This window comes from Cavia porcellus, unplaced genomic scaffold (genome assembly GCF_034190915.1).
Source record: "Cavia porcellus strain 051 isolate PalLab524CR breed Dunkin Hartley unplaced genomic scaffold, mCavPor4.1 scaffold_25, whole genome shotgun sequence".
NCBI classification, from domain to species: Eukaryota; Metazoa; Chordata; class Mammalia; order Rodentia; family Caviidae; genus Cavia; species Cavia porcellus.
This window is the reverse complement of record NW_026947508.1, coordinates 31,201,040-31,222,444: the sequence shown is the minus strand read 5'-3', so window position 1 is coordinate 31,222,444 and position 21,405 is coordinate 31,201,040.

The following is a 21,405-nucleotide window of genomic DNA, read 5'->3' as shown; positions in this document are numbered from 1 at the left end:
CGATAGGCCACCCTACATCCTCTGCTTTATGCAGCATCTCTCCAGCTCTCGGGTACAGCCTTGAGCAGATGGGGTATGTTTCTAGGGTGGAAGGAGGGAGGAAGAAGCTCCAACAGCATCATATACTCGGTTTCCGAGTGGATAAAATGCAGATGCCCTGATGCAGCCTCACTTTCTTCACAACCTATTTGAACCTCTGTTTGTCCTGCTCCCTTCCCAGGTGTGACATCATGTAGCAGCTCACTAGAACTCCGGAAGTACCCTCCACCTCTTGGCCTTTGCTTGGGTTCTTACCACTGAGTGATTTTTCTTCTAGCTTTGTCTCATGAACTCCTACTCACGCTTCAAAGCCCAAGTCCTTGCTATTTCCTCTTATAATTCTCCTTTTAGTCTTCTAAGTAGCATGCACTACCCCTCTTTGCTCTCCTTGATACGCACTGCCTGTAGAACGTTTATTACAGTTTGGTTTGCCTGTCTTTGCTTCCAGTAGGCTGGGAGTTTCCCGAGTGCAGAAATAGTAGTAGATTCACTTTTACCCTTGTTGGGGACAAGAGGTAGGTCGCCAGAAGTATCAGTTACCAATAGAAATTATCAATTATGTGAGCCAAGTGTGTCCCAAGGTCTCCTGGCTGTATGGACCTGATTGTCTTTATGTCTAGGAGCCCCTATAAACTATAAGAGCCACAAGAGCCAGGATCCTGTCCTTTTTGATCCTTTGCCTCCCTCTCCAGCAATGTTCTGCTGCTTTCTGTTATGTCTGTTCGGAGTTTGGTGCCATGGCAGCCACTGTCTGTCCCCTGCAGGAAAGCAGTGCATGTGGGTCTGGAAGTATCACTATGGCTTTGGGGATGGGGTGTCTGTGGTCACCCTCCTCTTGGAGACCACTGTCACTGCCTCCGTTAGCACTGCTCATAAGTAAGGAATTTCATCCCCTTCGCTGCGTCCTGCCTTTTGAGAGGCTCTCTGAGGCAGACTACTGAGTGGGTCATAGGTCTTTTGGTGTTCTGTTTTTCAGTCCTTCTTTCTCCTCTGTGGGCTGGGAAGGGGCAGGCTGAGGACGTGGCTACACGGAAGCACTTCTCAGGCTGGATGAGTCAGGGTGGATTCTCTCCCAGGAGCCCCTGGGATCTTCTCGGGTTCTGCATCCTGTGTGTGTTACTGACATTTCTTGCCCCCCCCCCAAATTGCTGTGTAAATCAATGGATGCAAAAGGGGTGTTACATGATTGTCACTGGAAAACACACCAGAGCTCTGCTTAGGATCTGCTGGAAAAGCCTGTGACTGTTAAGTGAGCAGCAACAGTGGTCCCTGTCCTGGCCCTCCAGGATGCTGAGGGAAGACCAGATATGAGCAGGGTTGGGGGAAGAGGGAGGTTACTGGTTTTAATTGATGCCTTTAAGTCCTTCTAAAGGCACTTCTATAAGCCACTCTATTTATAGATTTCTGCCACTTGCTATATGGGTCAACCTGGGAAACTGGACAACCTCCCTGAGCCTTGGTTTCCTCCTAGGTAACACAAATGAATGAAAAGTATGGAGCGGACAGTTCCTATGCAGTCCACGATGCCCTGCTTACTTCCTAGGCTTGTGGTGGGGAGAAAGTGGCATGCTGGGGGCCAGAGGTTTCCCAGGGAAGCACAAGACTTGCCTGGAAAAAACTGGCTTTAAGGTATCACCTGGCATGGGGAGACAGGAAGAGAAAGAATGAAACTGGGGAGAGGCATTTGGTGAACAGCTTGCAAAGGGTCTTGAGAAGGTTCCTATGGGCAGCTCTCTGGCAAGCATCTGTGTTCCAGGCAGAGGGCAGCGGAGACAAAAATGGGAAGGAACCTTGGGTGTTCTGTGGCCTCTCCACTCTGTCCTGGTGGAGTGATTCCTGGGCAGTGATTCCTGGGCAGGTGCCCTGCTCCCACCTGGGGGCCTCCTATCCGCTTGGCCATACACAAAGAATGAACTGTATTCTTGCAATGACTAAGGGAAATAGCATTGATTATTTTGGGGAGTCTGGGCTGACTCTGCTCATTGATCATAAACATTTTTTCCTAATTTAGTCAGAAGATTTTCTTAACAACAGTTGTGTTTATACAAATGAACATTTGCATAATCTATTTCATTGTGGCCTCAAAGCCTCTCCACACCTGTCCTACCCGCACCCACCCCTTTCTGCCTCTAGGAAGCCAGTTTCCCTGGCTAATTTGATCAGGATGAGTAAAAGCAAAACCATCTGGTTTTCTTCGACAGCTGATTCCAGAGTCGCTGTTGTAAAAGACCTGTCTTCCAGGTGAGCTGGATATTGGAGGGGGCGTCTCTTTGCTGAGATGAAAGAGCTCAGCCTGCTACAGAACGCTCCTGTGCCAGCATCAAGCTTCCCATGAATCACATCAAAGGCCTCTCTGCAACTGCCGGCCCCTTCCAGCTGCGGGAAAATGGGCTTATTAGAAGCAGGAAGAGCACATTGTTTGCATTAGGCGGTGCTGATTTACAAGCTTGGAGCTGCCATTTTTCCCTCGCCTTGAGCTCCCTGCTCAGGAGAGCCCTCCACTTGCCCAGAATGGCTCCTTTGAAGGTGCACACAGCCTCCCGAAGAGGAGCAAGGAGCCTGCCCCTCCCTCCCTGTGCTCCTTTCTGCACTAATTAGGCATTTACCAAATTGAGAAATATCTGGGGGTGGGTAGAGACTAGAAGGGGGACTGCTGGCAAAAGCCTCTGCATAATTGCGTTGATTAAGAGGTACAAGACTGGCAGTCTTGTCTTCCTTCAAGATCAAGTCTCTGTGCTTGTGGGAGTCTTGATTTTTCTGGGCCAATTTGTTTGTGTTGGCCTAATTGCGCAGGAAGAGCATTTCTCACAGAAGCTAGGGCCTAGCAGGATTGGTTGAGCTCTGCAGCTGCTCCCCAGTGCTCTCTGATGGGCTGTGGAAAGAGACCATGGGTTTGTTTGCCATCCAGCAGCAGTAGGACTGAGTCAGTGGTTCAGTGTGGGACAGCTTTGGTGCTCAGCTGGGGTTGTCTTGGGTGCTGCATGACAGAGATGCAGGCGGCTGTTTCCTCATGCACAATGATTCTTGAGTTCTGGGCTCTTATTTAAAAGCTGTGGTTCATTGAGGCCCTGGAGAAAATTCAAAGAAAAAACTCACTCAATATAATATTTGGGAATTTAAAAAAATCATATGGCTTGTGGCAGTTGGTGCGCATGGAATATCTATGTGCTCTTGCATTTCTCAGTCTCCTGTGTAATTGGGTAGGGGCCATGTGACTGGTTCTAGCCAATAGACTAGGAGTGGAAATGACATACGTCACTGCTTGACTAAGGTGTTTAAGAGCTGGTGTGCCCCCTCCATCTCTGACACAGACCTTGGAGTCAGCTTGGCCCCACATAACACTTTATTGTGTAGAGTTCCTGAGATTTCATAGTTTAGTTCTTCCTGTTTCCTAGTATGGGCTGTCCCTGGTGAATGTGTGACCCCAGCAAATGCTACTAGCATTAGAAAAAGGCCATCTCACATTTGGCTTGAGAGACATTCTGGGCACGGCTAACGAGAGAGATCCCCGCCCTTGTCACTGTGCCTTTCGCTTATCTGTACCTTGGACACGTAGGTTCTGGTTCAATCTATGGTTCTCCTTGAACAATAGGAGGAGTGAGCCTGTTAGGGTCATATCCCCACTCCTCCAGCAATCACTGAGTCAAGTGGGATTGGGATGCTTTTATTGGCCCACTTAGCTGGGGAGGTGAGTCTGTGCAACTGATAGTTCCAACCAGTGGAGATGGTTCCTTTTTGGGAAAGAGGAGATACTAAGCAGCTGAAAATATCTACTATAGATTCTGTGTCTTAGCCCAGTGTGAATCAGCAGCTAAGAATGGCTCAAACACTTCAAGAAGACCTTACTAGTGAGGCCTTAGCAAAGCTGCCTGGCCAGTTACAGAGAAGGTGTTGTATGGAGGAAGGAGAGGTTGTGACACAATTGACTCATCCTATCTTTACTGAGGAGAGAGTTTGCTCACTTTGATGGTTGAATAGTTTGGTCGGGACCCTGGTCTGAGACATGTCTGCAGTGGCCAAGTCGGCTGGTAATGGGGAAGGGTATGAGGAGCTATTTGTTGCTGTCATGGGATAGATAATGTCCTGCCCAGCTTTGCTCAGGAGAGAGATCCCATGAGCTTTCATGTCCTCAACCTTTCATTCCCCTCCTTCTACAGCTTGACTTCTGTTTGTGTAGCTGCATCAAGCCCATGTAGTCATTTAGTGGTGGGAACATCAGCCCAGGAGTCTCCTGACCTCTAAGTCCCATGTCCCAGGACTACTTCCATAGTTTCTGTGTTCTCATCCCAAATTTCAAGAAGTGATGACCTGATTGGCCTAGCTTGGGTCAGGTGTTCATCTGTGACCGATCACCTGTGTATGTGGTGGAGGACGCAGGCTTTGGAGGCTTTCTGTGTTGCCATTTCTTGATAAGGTGGCTTCGGGAATGGAACCAATTAGTGTCCTGACTGGTATTCAACCAAAATGTAGATCTCTGGACCCTTAGTTTTGCCTGCTATAACTAAATACCACACAGACTGGATAATTTATGAATAGCAGAAACTTACATTGTGTTTCTCACATTTCAGGCTGAACGCTGGAGGTTCAAGGTCAAAGTGCTATTGTAGGGCTGAGAATATAGCTCAGCAGTATAGTGCCTGTCTGACAAGCATGAGGTCACAAGTTCGATTCCTGGTACCAAAAAACCGAAACAAAACAAAGTGCCCTAGTATTCAGTGTCAAAGTGGGCCTGCTCCCTACTCCAGGATGATGCATTCTTACTGTGTCCTCTAGAGGGGTAAACACTGGCTCCTTATGTGGTGGAAGGGCAGAAGGGCCTAGATGCTTCCCTCTATAGGGCATTAGTTTGCTCATGAAAGAGTCATAAAGGCCCTCTCTCTGGTGGACACTTTCGGTTCATAGCAGGACTCCAAATCCTGGGTGCCAAAAAATGGAATGAGGCAAGGCTTGGGCTCCAAAATTTGGAGAATAAGAGAGAGGCAAGCTTCAGATTCAACTGGGCCCCACACAGGGACCCAAAGCAGCTTTTCCTAATTCACTGACATCTTGAGGGTCCTCTTGTGGGCCACCACTGAGCTCTTACTCCAGGGGAGGTCTTGAAGTAATGTGCCCTGTCTCCCAGGAACTCACCAAGCAGACAAACTTTAACTCTTCTCACTCCAGTGTGGTTATGGACAATAGTTTCTCTATCTGCAGTCTTAGAATAATCCTGTGGGACCTGGGAACCACACCCTTTCTGACTTGATGGGTGCTGCACGACCGATGTACAGGACACAGCATCGATTTGCTGAGCTTGAAAAACCACTTGGCATTGCCACTAGTCCATCGTGTGACACTGGAAAGCTCAGTTATCCCTCACTTTCTCATCTGCACAGAGATGGTGTCTTAGTCACTTTCTTAGTTACTGAGTCATGATACCCAACACTTAGAGAAGGAGAGGTTTATTTTGGCTCACAGCTTAGTCCATAACTGCTCCAAGGCAGAAACAGTATGGTGCAAGGACCTGGCAGAGGAAAGCCACGGTGGCCAGGAAACAGAGAACAAAGAGGGGAGGCAGGAGGGAGATACCCTCTTCCAGGTCATTCCCAGTGACCCATCTCTTCCTACCAGACCTCGCCTCTTAAGAGCAGATTCAGCTATGGATTCATCAGTAGATTAATCCACTGGTGGAAATAGCACTCCCATGACCCACTCACCATCCAAAAGCTCCACCTCTGAGTGCATGAGAGTTTGGGGGGAACATCATACATCTAAACCATAACAGATGGGCCAAATGGCATCATCTCTGGGGACCTGGAGTCTCCAATAATGGGAAGATACAGTGGTCAAGAGTGCCCATTTGGAGCCAGACAGCCTTGGAATTGAATCTCATTATCCCACCTGTCAGCTATATGATCTTGGGACAGTTACTTGACTTTTCTGAGTTACAGTTTCCCTGTCTATACAACGAGGTTAGTAGTGGTGCCTAGTTGAGAGTTTTGTTTTTGTTTTTATAAGGATTGACCAAAATAGTGTATGCATACCATTTCATCTGTAGCTTGCACATAGCACATGCTCAACAAATTTAGTTAGAATGAGAAAAACAATACTATTCTAAAAACTATTTTCCCAAATGTCTGTTCTGAGAATTTGAAGGTGAGATTTACAATTGCAGGGAGAACTGGGGTAGAGGAAGGAGGATGGCAGTGTAGAAATCTGTGTTCCTCTACTCCAGTGGCCTCCAGGGTGGCACTTGGCAAAGGCATGGCTGCCAGAAGGCCACTAGGGCCCCACTGAGGGATCAGGGTAGAGCTGAAGTCCTGGGTTCAAAGTGTGCCCCATTTGATGGATCTCTGGCCCTGTGGTCCCGAGAGGCTGGTGGGTTGGGTGGCAGGTGAAGTAGGTGGCTTTTGGCTCTGGAAGCTCGTGTGGATGTGACTGTGTGTGTCCTGTGACTGCACTGCTTCCCCCAGGCTGGGTCATGCGGGAAGGAGAGACGCTGGAGCCGTGCCCAGCCCCCAGGACATAAGCACAGTGTTGAGGGTGGGGTACTAGGTCTTTGGCAGGCAAGAGTCCTGCAGGGCAGAGTGAGGCAGAGGTGGTCCAGCCTCCAGGGAAGGCTCCTGGCACTTGGTCTTGAAACTCTTATTGGCAGAGGAGCCCAGGGATCCTGGCTGAGGGCTTTGGGTTCATTCCAGCCCCGAGACGAAGCTGGGGCTGCCTGAAACACCCGTGCTGCCAACACTGCCACAAGACATGGGCACAGAAGGAGGATGTGGCACTGGGGCCAGGGGAGCCCTCAGTGAAGCAGAGGGCAGAGGGGTGAACAGGTGCCTGGCAACTGTGGAATAGCTGAGAGTGGTGATTCCATCGGGCATATGCCTGTGTTGGATGCGTCAGAGGTCAGAATGAGCAATAAAAAGTTACACTAGGATGTGTGGCATCAGGAAAGATGATACGACCACTCCCTTTCCCTTGCATTGTCTCCATGTCAACATACACTTTCCTCCATTGAATGTTTACTATGGATCATTATTGCACCGAGAAAATGATCTGTGGGCTTGTTATACCACTTAACCCTGACATTGATTTTGCAATATAGGGAGGGAATCGTTCCCTCTCCTGTGTTTTTGGAGAGTTGGGCTCAGAGAGGTCAAGTCACTTACCCAAGATCACACTGCTGTACCTCACCGGGCAGGGACTGAGGATGTTTTTCACAGCACCGTCCTAGCCAGGGACAAGAGGTACCATTTATATTTGCTTGTTCATCTCTGGACTGACTTGTGGCCTTTGCAGCTTAGTTTCTTGCCGCATCTTGGGCTCTAGAGTGACTGTCATGCTGACAGTTTCACAGTTTCACCCTGGGCCTTCCTCTCTGTCAGGGGAGACTGGGGCCAGACCCTGGCTTGATCCTATAGCTGGCTTTTCCCCTGGACTCCTGATGCAGCAGGGGCAGCCTGGAGCTTGATGCACCTTTGGGCTGCTGTCCATCTCCTTTGGCCAACAGGGAGCCCCGCGTAACCTGGGCACAAAGACACATTGGTTGGGTATGAGAAATTGTACATCGACAGTTATACCGTGTTCTGTGTTGGGCTTGGGCAGGAGATGCTAATGCTGTTGCGTTGGATTTTAACCAGGACAACAGCCTTGACATTTCAGCCCAAACACTTGAACGTGGAAGGCTTCCCCTTCCTATGGTGCCTCTCCAAATAGTGACTTGGCAGCAATGTGACTTGACTTAAAAGCCTCGGGCAGTTTGCTCATAATTCTAATAACCATCCAGAATTAGATCACTTCACATTCACCTTATTTCTTCCCTCATTCATCTTCTGGTCAGGTCATTAAGAACTCCCTGATTCTTCCCCCAACCTCAGTGCTCTATTATTTATATATTATACACAGTTCTCTGCAGAGACCCTGGTAAATGGTAAAATGACCACGGAAGATGGGTTTTCTCTCCCAATGACAGCTTGAGAAATATTCTTTTATTCAACCACTTAATCCATTGGGATTTTAGAATCCCCAAGTATAACTATCGCTAAAGGACCTATTCCTGGGGTTCCTGTGAGTTTGGGACAGGTTGAGGGGACAGGCCAGTGGCCATAATTTGGTGGGAGGTGGGGAGACATAGGATATTGGTTACCTACCTCCTTTGGTGGCTCCAAGCTGGCTTTTTAGGTGCTTCCATGTTGATTCAAAGCTTACAAAAACATATAGTATAGGAAGTGAATGACCCTTATAATCCTTCTACTCTTAGAGTAGAAGGACATGACAATGTCCTTCTCATGACAATGCTGTGGATCATGTATTAGAATTTTTCCCTGTGCATATATAAATAGAAGGAAGAATACATGATTGTACAGTTATTTTGTTATAAAATAAGGATACTATAGACAGCCTGGATCTGCACTCCATTTCTGAACACTCAGTTTCACTAAACTCATGGGGTAGGGTTAATAATTGGGAAAAGATGTTTATCACCCACTGTGCTGTTAATAAAAAAAAGGTGAAATCTTAGTCGCTTGTGCTTAAAGTCCATGACAGAATGGCCTTTTGTCCAGAGGCCAAGTCAGGAATGCCTGCTCTGTCTCATTCATCTCCAGTGAGCATCAGCCTTAAAACCTGCTTCTTTCTGCATGTGGCCCCGCCTGACTTGCAGCCCCAAGGTCACCAATCTCAAATGTCATCTCTTCCACAGATCCTTCCCTAGATCCTTCCCAGTCTGTATTAAAAACCCAGAAAAATGCAAAGCAGAAAGAAACATTTCCCTGCAAGATTTAGCCCGATTTTCAAATCTCACAAATTCTAACTTTTTTCTTCAAGATTTAGTCCTCCAAACATTGCAACAAAACATTTTGCTTCCCATGGACTCCAAAGTTGCATTTCTAGGCAGCCTTCCTAATATGCAAGGTTAAGATAAATGATATTCAGTCTTGGCTGCAAGGACCTGATTTTTCACCTCTAAGTTTTAGTCCATGCATTGAGGTGTTAATTTAATACATTGAATGGCAGAACAGATGAGCTCACTGCTTGCTCATTCTTTTCTCCAGAGGCAAAAAGTATTAACAACAATAAAAAATAAAATAAATGACGTGCAGATCGGTGCATTTATAAAGTACAGTATCTAATGATTGTGATGTCTGATCCTCTTCCAATATCTCATTGCTCAAATGCTAGATATGCGTTATCAATAGTTCATAGAATCCGATCACAAATAGGTCGTACTGAGGGGCAGAATGAGCTCACCTCCACCCTTGCATTGTTTGAGAAGTGAGGTTACTATCCCTAGGCCTCAGTTTCCTTGTTGGTAAAATGGGAGTAGTCTGCTGCTCTTCTATTTTCTTAAGGTTCATGTGAAACTCAAATAAAGTGATTTGGGATTGGCTAGGGTGCAAATCTTCTTGCTTGGGGTTGAGTTGGAAGAAAACTCTGCATCTCACACAGAGATGGAAGGTAACCTGGTTCCTGCACGCGTGGGCTCAGGGTGCCTGCTCAACCCTTTGCAGTGGTTTTGGACTTGAAGGATACACAAGGGAGGAGCAGATCAGGGTTCATCCAGGTGGCTGGGGAGACAGCAGCGGGTGGTGATTGTCCACCTGGGCTCCTTCTGCTTTCCTTTTTGGTTTTTAGGATCTTGTTACATAATTCAAGCTGGTCTTGAACTCAGTCTGTAGTCCAGGATGGCCTCGAACTCTCAATATTCCTCCTGCTTCATCCTCCGAGGTGCTGGGATTACAGGAATGTGCTACCACTCTGGCTTTTTTTTAGGCTTATGTATTTCCTGTTTATGCCACAAGCTGCCAGATTGTCTTAATGCACTCCTTAAATCACTTGTAATTGGCTTGTGTTGTTTGCAAGGTGGAGCCCTGACCCATAGTGTCCTACGTGAGCTGTGCATTGGTAGGGATTTCTGTGTGAGGGATGAGCCACACTAGTTCCTTCCTGGAAGGCTCACAGATCCAGTACAGACACACTCCTGAGATGCTGAAGCAGTCAGGAGGATTTTGGGTAGATGGCCCTTCAGGCTGCAAGGCATTCGGAAGTTACAGTCTTGGTCTGGCTTCATAATCTATCTGGGACACAAAGGCAACATCTTCTTCTAGAAAAGATGTGTTCATTATCTTCCTCAATTGCTTATCCCAGAATTCCTCCAAGCTAGTTAACTTGATTTATGGAAACTGCTTCATGCACAGAGATATTCATTATAGCCTTGTGTATAATTTAATGATGCAGAGACAGGTCTGACTGTCCCAAACAGGGCTGGCTACTGGTTAAGTAAGCATGGCTCAGCTACTTGGAGGAATATTATGCAAGGGTTAAAAGTATGTTTCTTTCTTTTTACTGTTCTGTTTTATTCCCTTTAAAAAAATGTATTTGGGTAGAGGGTTTATATTTCCAGTGATAATTCTTTTTTTTTTTTGTCTTTTTCATTTTTATCAGTACCAGGGATCAAACTCACAACTGCTTGCTTGCAAGGCAGGCGCTTATGCCGCTGAGCGAAATCCCCAGCCCCGATAATTCTTTTTTTTAAAAAAAATTGTTATAAAAATCTTTGTTCATTTATTCATTACGTTTGTCAGAACAGAATCCAGAGCACCCTTTATTCACTTCCATTATTTCTCAGAATCAAGGACTTCAAGCATTTGTTCAGGCTCAGTGCCAGCTTTGGGAAGCTGTGGGACTCAGCACTTTGCCCATGGGTTCCTGTGTTGTTTGTTTTAGATCTGCTGATGGGTTTGTTCTCCCTCTTCCTGATGCTTAGCTGAGAGGGGCCATTCTACTAGGTTGGGTTGTCTTCAGAGAAGCCCTGGGCTGAGACTCCTACCCTATTTTCCCAGAGCATTTGCAGGGTGAGGTCTGCCAGCCACTCTCCAATCCTTTGTGTCTGTGTGCAGGAGGCCCATTCTGTTTTATTTCAGTCTACATCATGAGGAGAGATGTAGGGCCAATACTTTCCTCTGAGGCCAGGCCTGTACTGGGACGGATGTGAAAGAGGGAAGCTCTGAGCATCTCCTGGATGCAAGACAAAAACATAAACAGCAAGGCCCTATGAGACCCTCAAAGGACACCACCCAGCAACCACTCTGTCTCTGTTGATCATTGCCAGTCAACCTTTCGTGAGTTTATTTTCTCACGAAAGTGTGTTGGGTGGGCACCGTGCAAGCCCAAGTAGCCCAGAAATGAGGGGGACACAGCCTGTAGCTCACAGATTTGCCAGAGAGATATGATGTGTCTTTGAATTTCTGCTGATTCTACTTCCTTACCTACTTTTAAAACTTTTTCCTCTCCATCCTTACTGTCTTTGCCTTTTCTCTTGGGTGAACCCATAAACTTCCTAGCTTACCTGCCTCTCTCCAGCTCGGCTCCTATATTCCCATTATGTGAACTTGCTAAAATCTAGAGATGAAATTCCGGGCTTTACTAAAGGCCATCTGTGAGATGACCTCCGCGTGCCCACTCTAGTCAGTTCTTGTCACCCAACCTGCCTCACAGTCTGTGGTGTTTGTGCCTCATACCTGTGCCTTTGGGACCTCTATCTTACCTCACTTGTTCTCCTAAAGACTCTTATTTGTCCTTTGAGTCTCAATCCATGTTCCAAATTATCTGACAAAATTTTCTGGTCTCCATTTCATTCATTTGCTCATTCATTCATTCATTCAATAACTCTTAGTGATTTCACCATGTGCCAGCCATGGTTGGAAGGAAATGAAAGAAAGTAAAACCAATGTGGTTCCTGACCTCATGGAACTTGAGGCAGAGTGGTGGAAAAGGATTCTCTTTAAACAAGTTTAAAATGAATGGTCATACAAAAAATGAAGAAGAATTCAGAGTGCCTTTGGTGATGTTTTATTTATTTGTAAGTGCTAGGGATTAAACCCAAAGCTTGTGTTACATAAGTGCTCTACCACTGAGCTACATCGCCAACTCCAGAAGCATTTTGCAGTTTATCAAACCGTCCTACTGAATGGAAGCCTCTCACCCTAATGAGATGGCCTGACCAGGGCACAGTGGTGATCATGGATTCTGGCTCTGTGTGTTAGGTTATTAAAATTTCTCTGGTTGTGAAAATGCAGTCCTTTATTAGACACTTCTGGAGAATTCTGCCCAGCTCATGATGATCTTCCTGAATTGCCCTTCTCATCCATAGGTAAAAATTCTTACGGTTGTGACTGTAGCATGACCATGTCGTGCTCCACTTTGTCATAGTTGGAGGTGCCAAAATGGGTATCTGACTCACATTTGGTGGTTCACTGTCTTTCTCCTCAAAATCTGAGACCCAAAGATTCTAGAGTTGATGGAAGAGACTAGATCAGAACTTGGAAACAAGAGGTGACTATTTCTTTCCACTTTGTGAGCTGAAAAGCAAATATGCTTAGAACAGAAGCTATATAGAAAAAGTTCTTTCTAGAGACCTGGTGGGGCTCATGTCCTTGCATTCCAGGGAACAGTCCTATATCCTTTTAATGCATTTCTCTTTGCTGCCTCAGCTTAGTTTATATGGGTTTCTATTTCTTGTAGCTTAAGAATTCTGGCTGAACAGATCTTAAACAGCCAGTTGTTGATGCAGGCAAGTGAAAGAAAACAAAAACAGTAATCTCAGTGAAGATGTGGATGGAGCTACTCAAAGTGTGTCAATCCATGGAGTCGTGTAGATAAGACCGGCAGCTCATGGCTGACCTTGAAATGGTTCATCGATAGTTTGGCACCTGTGCACCTCAAGTCTCCTGCAGGATGAAATTGTGCAGATAGCTGTCAACCCAGAAGTAACTGGTCTGTTTGGTTTGAATGCTTTCTGGCCTTTCTGTACCCATCTCTCTTCTTTACCTACTCAAACCTTTAGCCTGTTGTAGATTAGTATTGATTAACTCTGCAGAGCGGATGGTCTTGTTCTGTTCTTTGCGTGGGTGTTGATGTTAATGCATTGTTTGCTGGGTCAAGTCTCTCTTTTTCTATTTCTTACCTTTGTAAAAATCACGTTTTCCGCCTTCCTGTATCACAGGGAGATTTTTTTTTCAATTGGATTTTGAATGGAACACTATGATTAAAATGAGCTGCCTTTGACTTCTGGGCTTTAATCTTCTCTTAGGTTAACTTTTGCTAGTTGGGGGCAAAATAATTCTCCTTAAAAAAAAATCATACTTTCTTCTACAGTCTTATAAAAATAAGTGAAAAAAAAGTCTCTTCTTAAGTGGCCTTGTGATATCTCCCACTTGATTGGCACAGCTCTAGCCTTATCACTTTTGCCAATACAAACCATAATACAAAGGTCACAGAGATTCCTTGACTTATTTAGATGTGGCAGTAGCATCGTTGGTGCAAACATGGGATTAACCCATATATTTCATAGTTTGGAGATTTTCAACTAATAAGAGGAGTCAAGCACTGTATTTGGGGAAAGATTAAGGTCACTGGCCCTCATTTGAACTGATCAGGCTGTTGAAATGAGATGTTAATTATGAAATTGATAGGCAGATTTCCATTTGATTTTACCCCCCATAGTTTGTGTTTATAATTAAAATAATAAAAATGGAAAGTGTCCAGTTCAATCCGCATAATCACCCATCTATTCTCAAGCAACAAGACCAAAATGAGGTGCATCTGTGCGTATTAAGCCACGAATTTTTCTTACTTTGCCTCTGTTGGCTGGAGGGAAGGGGAGGAATAAATTGTTTAGAGTCTAGATATGTTGACATCTCAGAAACTAGAGAACATCATCTACAACATTAGAATTTTTTAAAAGACTAAAAAAGAAACAGGGCCCCCTTTAAAATAAATAACAGATTTTTGTGGTCTGTAATTAAGATTACTGCTTGATTCACTCATGCAGACCGTATTTACTGAGTGCCTACTCTATGATGGGCCCTCTTACAGGCATCAGAATGCAGACATGAAGATGAAAGTTGGATTTCCAGATGTTGCAGAATTGCATTTAGATAAGGGAAGGATTTTAAGCAGGCTGCTGGTGTGATTTGATGCTGTTTCCCATCCCCAACCTCCCTGGTTGCTTTGTAGAACTGTAATAGAAGGATTATGGATAGAAACAACACTAGTTGGGATACTTACAGTGGTCTGAGTGAGAGATGATAGTGGTTTAGACTTGGTGGTGGCAGTAGTGAAGGCAAGAAATGGTGGACTTAGGACAGGCCTTGCAAGTTGTGTGAAAGGGCATTGCTGATGGATATAATGTGCAGGATGAAGAATAGAGAGAAAATGACCCTCTACCTCAATTGAATTGATAATCGTGCCATACTACAGGAGGAGTGGGGGAGGAATCAGGAGTTCTGTTCTGGGATCTATCTTGAGGTACACCCAGCTTGACTGATAGGTTTCTATTTGCCCAGTTTCTAGAAGGGGCTGTGGAACTCAATCCATGACTAAAGGAGGCAGAATCGTCAAAATTGTGGGGAGCACTAGAAAAATGATTTGCATGGCAGTTTAAAACAAGGAAACTGTCTTGGCCAGTCGGTATATCAGTCAGTACCTCAAACAAGGAGTTCAACAGGATGAATGAGAAGTTCTAAATCTAAAGACTGAATGGAAGTGGAGAGGAACATGGGATTCAGCCACAGTACTTCGCATTATGAATGGAGAGCTTTAGGAGAGAGTGATCACCTTAAGAGCCAGATATGAAGATGTGTTTGTATTCTTGAACTCCCTCCATAGTAGAAAAATCTTGACCTGGGTTCTAATTCAGAAGGCATCAGTTATAATATTTGGATCTTTTGGCCAATTACCAAATATCCACACTAATACTTTAAAAGATATTTATCTTCCCAAAACATTGAAGTTATTAAGTGAAAACTGATTTGTTTTCTCATCTTTTGTTGGCCAAAGTTATATCAAGCTGTAGCTTGAAAAGTCAGAGCAACTTGAGAGAGTATAACCACATGAATTGAAATAATTGGAGCCAGAAGCAAAGACATTTTTCTTCAGGCATAGGTCTTATCTTGCATGAATGGGTCATTTCAGTTGTGATTTTTAAAACCTCAAGACAAGCTTTTATACCCTTGAGGCTGTCTTTTCAGTTCCTAGGTCAGAGGTCAGTACAGTATTCTACTTCCCATGAATATCTCAGGTGACAAACTCAAGGATACCCAATAAATTTGATTCATATTTCTGTAATTGAGAGAGAGAGAGAGAGAGAGAGAGAGAGAGAGAGGAAATGGAAATGCCCTCCTTTTAAGAATTAAAAGACTTTCACAATTTAGGGAGAGCTATACAATACTTTCCATGTCTACATTCTAAGAGGAAGGCCTTTAGCAAAAGGTATCTATCATGCTATTCATCCCCCTCCATTTTGGAACCCCTTAAGCAACGAGATGAAACTCCATTGTGGGAAATCTCTTTGATTATGTCTGTGTGGTGTTTTGGCATATTTGGTCCACATGATGCCAACTAATGCTTGATACTTTTATCTCCATTGGAATTTCTGGCTTGATGGCTACTGCATGGGCACAGTCTATGATGCATCAGCCATGTTTCTCAATAAATATACTGTAGGCCAATGCTTCTCAAATTGTAATGTGCATGTGGACCACCTAGCCATGTTTTTAAAACACAGATTCTGATTTATCAGATGTGGGTGAGGCCTGAGAGTCTGCATTTCGAACAAGCTGCCCAGGGGTGCCTGATCCTGATGAGCTGGGGATTACACTTGGAATAGCAAAGTTGTAAAATCCTAATCTGTTAGTAAAACACTGGTATCTCAAGAAAACAGAAGGAAGAAAAAGGCATACAGACAAATAAATTTTGGGAAAATTGTATGCCTTTTTCCTCTTATATTTGAAATGTACCTTGTTCAAAGGTCCTAAAGAATTTTGCAGTTGAAAAGAAACTACTTGTTCAACCCACTGTCAGATGCATTTGATTGTGGGAAAACCTATTAATATTCAATAGAATTAGTGTTCTTTGCATGACCATTTGGAAAACAATTTGAAGCATGAGAACTATAGATTGTCCTACAATCATATTAACAGTAAAGAGTCCTCAACTAAGTCTACCACCTGGTAAAGTTTGAGTCCATGAAGAATAAGGGCAAAGGGTCTGGAGCTGAGTCAGAAGCTGAGATGGCATCTTGACTGTTCACTGATAAGGTCAGTCAAACCTTGATTTCCTAATGTATAAAACAAGGCTAACAAAAGACCATATATATTTATATAGAAACCGACATTACAATTGCTTGAATTAGCAAGACAGAGGATATTGAGCATCTTGGCTATAATGAGAAGCATTCAACCCAAAGGAAATGGAGGGATAGTAAGACACTGGTTCCTCCTTATCCCTGGGGTTATGTTTCAAGGCCCCTAGTGGATACCTGAAGCCGTGCATAGTACCAAACCATATATAGTGTTTTGTCTTATACTCATAGTCTATGATAAAGTTTAATTTATAAATCAGTCACAGTAAGAGATTAAAAGCATGTAATAATAAACTAGAATAATTATGACAATCAAGTATCACTGCTTTCATGTTTTGGGCCCCTTATTGAGATAAGGATTACCTGAATGCAGACACTGTGACAATGGATCTGATGACCAAGGAAGCTACTAAATGGCCAATGAGCAGGTAGTGTACACAGTGTGGATATTCTGGATGAAGGAACAACTCACGTCCTAGGTGGGATTGTCACTAGGAACCTGGGTCCTGACAAAGCAAAGGACCAGACCCTCACTTCCTTGCTCCTTTGTTCTTTGTGCCCTTAGGAAAGAATTCAGTCAACACACATAGGTAGCCATGCAGAAGTATAGGTAGAATTTATTGTAGATAAAGACAAATACCTTGAAGATACCTTCAGGTGAGATGTGGGCATGCCAGGAAGGGATCTGCCAATGCGAGTTTGGATACTTTTTTATACATACAAAAGTTACTGCTGGGTTTCAGGCAACTAGGATAACTGTGATGCTTATCAACATTTTACTGAGAAGTTAACTTTGGAATTGTAAAATGTCTTCCTGTCCTTTTTAGATAGCCAGTGTTTCAAGGCCTTTAATCATGTAAGAAACTTATGAAAGAAATAAAAGGAAGATAAATTCTTAATTTAAACCAGGTCCCAGACCAAGTTAGAGGGCTTTTTAAAGAACATTTCTTCTCCTGATAGCACTGGGCTGAAGACTGTGGCAGCTAGGAATGCTCTGTTCCTTGTTCTGAAACCAGAAGGCCAGGTGGCCAGGCTTCACAAGGAATGTGCACAATTTGTGACCTGAAAATGTTATTGTGCCCTGTGAGATCACTTTAGGTCTGTGACCTAGCAAATTATTATAAATGCATTCTGCACTGAAGTCTTTGATTCTTTACTTAAATGGCAAAGCATGCTATTCTGGATCTCTCCACTTTAACCCCTACACCTGCTAACGTCTTAAGTATCTGCCTAACAGGATGGAATGGGATTTCATGATATTTCATCACAGTATTCAGGGTGGCACACAATTTAAAACTTACAAAATGCTTGTTTCTGTAGAGTCCTAGGCTGTCACAGAAAACTCACCTGATTGGGCTGTTTGGAAATGGCTAGATTAAGACATAAGGGGTAGGCACATGATTTTGGACCATGACTGATGTGGGTAGCCAAAACTGTGTGAAGGGAAATTATGCACAAGTGGCTCACTGTATATGAAAGACAGAAGTGTGGCCAGAGAAGGCCCCCAGGGGTTGATGCCAACCCATACTTTATAGATGAGGAACTTCATGGCCTGATGCCCTGTGGGTCACCAAAGCTTCCAAGGAATCCCCTCGGTTTTCCTGTAAGGAAGCACTTCTGTTCTACACACTTAGTTTTTGGAGTAAAAACTGTCTTCATGTATTGTCCAGAATTAATATCATCCTTCCTTCCATTTGCACTGAGGGTTTGATGCTGTAGGACAGAGATTTTGTGTGTTGGCATTTTTCTACAGAGAAACCCAAGCAAAGCATCCCATTGCAGCCTGCTTAGATTTCTTGACTTCCTAGGGTTCACATGTCAGTGGTGGGGACCCTCCTATAAAGACAATGCTCCTGGGACCTGGGGACTTGGTGTAGCCCAAGGGAGATCCCACAGGTGATTTTTTATAGAGACCATGGCTTGTCCTCAGCAGCCAAGGGCCTTCTCCATGATGGAGGCCATTAGGTTGGGGACATGATGCTGCCTGAGACCAAGTTGGAAGGGGGACAGGCTGCCAGTACCCCAGGACAGAGATTAAAAATAAACCTTCTGCTTTCCTTGTTTGTTCAATATTTGAATCTAAGAGGTAAATGAAAAGTAGACAGACTAAGATGAGAACAGGTACACAAATGTATCGCCTGCATGTGGGATTCAGATGGAACAAAGTAAGCACCTAACCGTTCAATGGTATTTGGAAGTTCATAGGCCATCCCATAGGGAAGAGGGAACTGGGGGTGTAGTGATTCAAGAGGAAGAGTAAATGATTTGGTGGGGCAGATGAATGAACCCAAAGAATAGACAATTTCCAAGGACAAATTTCATCTGGACACCAGGCTTCACACTAACCCTTTCTTCCTTTCTGCAGTGTACACAAATCCCCTTATTGATGAGCCATTTAGGGAGGCAACTCCCAGCAACCTGTGTCCTCTGGGGCTCAGGCTTGCAAGATTGGGCAGCTCCAGAGAAAGCCCTTTCCTCCTACACAGATCCTTGGGGGTTCTCAGTTGAAGCCCAAAATGGAATATTTTGGGGCATTGTTTTCTGAGCCCAAGACCAGCATACTGCTTATTTTTCTGCCTGCAGCCTGGGAGAACAAGGACTAAACAGATCCCCAGTGATAGAGTTATTTCCAAAAGATGAAAAATATTAACAAAAGATGAGAAATATAAAATAAAAAGCGGCCTTTATTCTGAGAACACGGAGAGAGATGACCGGCACCCCCACAGCTGGCATCAGGCGATCTCTCGGGCGGATACGTGGCGTGGGGGCCTGTAAATAGCCTCGGTTTGGGGTGGAACCTAAGGCGGGCATTAGGGATACACAGGTAGCCCATTGGTCCTAGGTTTGGCGCCATATGTAAATTCCCAGGGGCGGGAAGATGGCGTCACAGGTAACTTCCTAGGAGCAGGGCAAGATGGGGCTTCCTGCTTCCGGTTGTGGCTTTCCTGGCTACAGTGTCCTGCCTGGGCCAAAACCTTTCACCCAGAGCTTTACAGTTCATGAAGGCCTTTCTCACCTGCTTTCTCTGTTGAGCCTCAAAATGTCCCTAAAATGTGTGTCTCAAAGGATCATTATCCCTGTTGGAGGGGAACAGGCAACTCTAGGATGGGATGCTATATCCAGGGTGCTGAAAGGGCTGGAGTTGGAACTTGGTACCAGTCCCTGTCCCTACCCCTTAAATCCCAGCATTGTCTTAACCCAGCCATCTCCAAATAGCTCTATCAGGTGAGTTTTCTGTGACAGCCCAGGACTCTTACTTCCTGAGTGGTTTTTCAGAAATGTTCCTTATCCCGGCAGAGCCTGGGAGCATGGTGGAGCTGGGAGAGTGGTCAGAGAGGCAGAAACCTGAAGCCCACAGGACAAACCCCGTGGATACATCCTAACCGCATAGAAGTAATGTGGGAGGGAGCTCACAGAGTTCTTCCCCTTCATCCCCCATGTTTTCCTTATCCTGACCCTGTGCCTAGCAGGCAGGGTTTGTAATTCTTTTTACAGATGAAGAAAGTTGGTGGAGTGGCTGATCTATCCTGCGGCTCAGAAAATAACCCCCAAAGTGAAGGCCTCAGAAGCAGCTGCTCCCTGACTTCCTGCCCTCCTGTCTCTCACCTTCCTTCTCCTGTGATATAAGAAACTAGAATTCCTTGTCTCCAAGGTGAGTCATAGAAACCAGAATCACTTTTCCCCAAAGTCAATCATAAATCCAAAAATATTGCTCTAGCTTCCTTTCCCATTTTGTGTAAGATCATAAAGAAATTAAGATCCTCATTCCAAAGGGGTCCTGCCCCATACCTGCCAAGAAGAAATGCTACAAGGGAGACACCAGTAAGAATCTGGACTGGTCTTGCTGGCTGTCCCCTCTTAGTTGGCTATGTGGTATCATAGCCTTGTGATCCAGTCATATTTCTACGTGGCCATCCCTGTTTCATGGAAACAAGGTATAAAAATGGGTAGTTGAGTCTGGCTTGTTGAGTCTTCAGTCTGAAGGTTCCAGTGTCACATACACCTATGATCAGGTAAATATGTTATCCTTCCCTCTCGTTCACCTGTCTTTTGTTAGGGGTGCCAGTCTCTTTATGATAGGTAGGAAAGGGATCAACCCTTGTTACTAATCTAAAACAAGGGCTGGGGATTTACCTCAGCGGCATAAGTGCCTGCCTGGCAAGCGCAAGGTCATCAGTTCGATCCCCGGTACCAAAAATAAATAAATAAATAGTTTCCTAATCTAAAACAAGTCTTAGGGTTGCCTGGACTGGAAGCCAAGGGTCTGGATTGGCCCAAAGCACTCCAGGAACCAGATTAGCAGGACCACTACTTGGCCCTCCCTCCTGGTCCTGCGCAACATGCAGGAAAACCTTGTCCCTAAAACAGCTGTGCAACGCTGTTTTCAGAGCTGTCCAATGCCCTATGCTCAGTGGAAAAAACAGGTTTGCGAATCATCTTGCTGCAACCCCAGACTGAGCTTGAGTCAGTTACCCTGAATTCCTCTTTGTGCATGCGCGCGCGCGCGTGTGTGTGTGTGTGTGTGTGTGTGTGTGTGTGTGTAGGCAGGTAGGAGTGGGGGTGGGAAGGGGAGGCAAAGACGACCTCAGGCTCCAGGCCCAGTCTCAGCGATTTCCCAGGAGAGAAGCTCGCCTCCAGGCAGAAAGCCAGGAGTCTCCCTCATTGCTCCAGCAAATGGGTCCTGGAGGAGCTGTACGCGCCCCTACTGCTGACGGGTAGCAAGGGGGTGAGGAGAAAGGGCATGGCTGTGCCCCGCCCCCCCAGAGCCCTACCTAGTCCGAGAGGAAGCCCATATATTTATCTTATTTCCTGTGCACCATTTTGACTTCTTTTCTCAGTCCAAAAAGACCTGCGGTGTAAACTAAGGCTCTGTTCTTGGGGCTTGTTGGCTCCTTGGAGTCTGTAATTGGGGCATTGAAAGGATACAGAAAAAAAAAAAAAAAGCCCACAGAGGAGTGGATGATCTTTTATACTTAAAGTTCCCCCCTCTATAAAAGCGACATATTACAAACCTCTTTCTCCTCTCGAACATTTCTTGCTAAGTGCATTCTGATGCCACATTGAAACGCAAAATAGCTGGAATCAAGCAGGCACCGAAGGCTATTTATATGCTAATCTCTATTTCCCAAGCTGAAGCTGGAACCTCGGGCTTGGTGCTGCTTCTAATGATGGCTCGGCTTTAACCTCTCTGGAAGAAAGAAAAGTATTTTCCTTAAGAAAACAACTCAGTTTCTTTAAGATGAAATGTA